We start from the raw sequence: 2,308 nt of genomic DNA, 5'->3' as shown, positions 1-2,308 counted from the left end.
CATTTCCAAAATGCCACTGTTTTAATCAAATGTGTTCTTCATACATCTGTTGAATGTGAAAATTTTGGAGCTTGTTTGCTCATCTCTGAGTCAATGCCTGCGAAAACTATAAGTGCTTATTTGAAGATTTGATAGATATTGAAAAAGAAAACAGATTTCAATAAAAAATACAAACTATAGGCTCTCTGCTCCTATGCACCCACAGACAGCTGTTCTTCCCATGCAGCAAGCAACGACCCAGACAAGATGGTGAAGGTTGGAGTGAATGGATTTGGCCATATTGGACACCTGGTCACCAGTGCTGCTTTTAACTTGGGCAAGGTGGATGTTGGGCCATCAACAACTCCTTCATTGACCTCAACTACATGGTCTACATAATCCAGTATGATTCCACCCATGGCTAGTTCCACGGCACTGTCAAGGCTGAGAATGGGAAGCTCGGCATCAACGGAAAGGCCATCACCATCTTCCAAGAGCGAGATCCCGCCAACATCAAGTGGGCTGATGCTGGCACTGAGTACGTGGTGGAGTCCACTGGTGTCTTCATCACCATGGAGAAAGCTGGGGCTCACCTGAAGGGTAGTGTCAAAAGGATTATCATCTCTGCCCCTTCTGCCAATGTTCCCATGTTTGTGATGGGTGTTAATCATGAAAAGCATGACAACTCTCTCAAGATTGTCAGCAACGCTTCCTGTATGACAAACTGCTTAGCTTAGTTGCTTAGTTGTCATCCATGACAACTTCAGCATTGTGGAAGGACTCATGACCACAGTCCATGCTGCCACTGCCACCTAGAAGACTGTGGACAGCCCCTCTGGGAAGCTGTGGGGTGATGGCCCTATGGCTGCCTAGAACATCATCCCTGCATCCAATGGTGCTGCCAAGGCTGTAGGCAAGGTCATCCCAGAGCTGAATGGGAAGCTCACAGGCATGGCCTTCTGTGTGCCCACTCCCAACTTGTCGGTGGGGGATCTGACCTGCCACCTGGAGAAAGCGGCTAAATATGACAACATCAAGAAGGTTGTGAAGCAGGCATCAGATGGTCCCTTCAAAAGCATCCTGGGCTACACTGAGGACAAGGTTGTGTCTTATGACTTCAATGGTAACACTTACTCTTCCACCTTTGATGCTGGGGCTGGCATTGCTCTGAATGACTGCTTTGTCAAGCTCATTTTCTGGTATGACAATGAGTTTGGCTACAGCAGCAGGGTGGTGGACCTCATGGTCCACATGGCCTCCAAGGAATAACTGCCCTCCCCACCACAGCCCAGAGAGACCAGAGGGATGCAGAGGCCATGTTGTAGAATTCACTGCCCTACTCAACCCCAACACTAAGAATCTCCCCCTCAGAGCTTCCATCCCAGCGCCCCCAGAAGGGGAGGGGCCTCGGAAGCCCTGGCTCACTGCCATTGCACAGCATCAATAAAGCCTACTGCACCCCCAAAACAAGCAAACAACCCCCCCAAAAAATACAAACTTTAATGACAGATTTGGAATTAGGTGTAATCAAGTGTTAAAGTGTTATTAATAAGCTTTGTTTTTTGAGCCCAAATATTTAGCAGAAAATTCAGCTGGAGTGCATTGACCACAAAATATGGCAGCATTCTCAGAAGACAGCAATACCTTAAAAGAAAGAAAATATTTATTATGATATGAGACTTTGAAATAGAATAATCCTGAATGTCCAGTAGCTCTTATGGACCTCCTCTGTTAAATTACCCATACCTATCCCTGAAGTTCACTTTGTCATGTCTTGATGTTTTCTTTTTTAAATTTTCACTATAAATTTTAAATAGTAGGAATTCATGTTTTATCATTTGATATGCTGTGTATTCCATCTATGCACCATTTCCAGTACTGCATTCTAATCCATCTTACGCATGTCTTGCCGATTTAATTCTACTAAAGTGCATTATTGTAATGCAGATTTTGAGTGTAAGCATTGCGCACATACACAAAATTGCTGAAACTTTTTCAACAGATAAAATGTTCTTTGTGCATGCGTGTATCTGTGATCCAAAATTATGAGATCTCAGCTTTTTGGACAACTGCATATGCAGTGGCAACCTACTGCAATTTTCAATTAGCCTCATCAAAAGACTGCCAAATAATTCATATGCCCATGGTTATAAAACTGGGTACACACAATCACTAACCAAAGTGACATGCATTTATACAGGTAACATCTTGGCTTATTTCTTAGTGTCAGTAAATATATTTATGCAACTCTTGCTGATATATCTGAATGTATTTGTGAGAATTATGTTCACCAAGAATCTTGTCAAACATTTCTAATTCCAGCATTCTG

At 43.3% G+C, this 2,308-nt stretch overlaps 1 pseudogene; it reads left to right on the top strand.

Moving 5' to 3' along the window:
- Window positions 1–246: 246 nt before the first annotated feature.
- Window positions 247–1,248, top strand: LOC111813626 (annotated as a pseudogene).
- Window positions 1,249–2,308: the final 1,060 nt, after the last annotated feature.

Source organism: Octodon degus, unplaced genomic scaffold (assembly GCF_000260255.1).
Source record: "Octodon degus isolate 3935 unplaced genomic scaffold, OctDeg1.0 scaffold00008, whole genome shotgun sequence".
In the NCBI taxonomy this organism is placed as follows: Eukaryota; Metazoa; Chordata; class Mammalia; order Rodentia; family Octodontidae; genus Octodon; species Octodon degus.
This window is presented reverse-complemented; position numbering and strand designations above follow the sequence as displayed.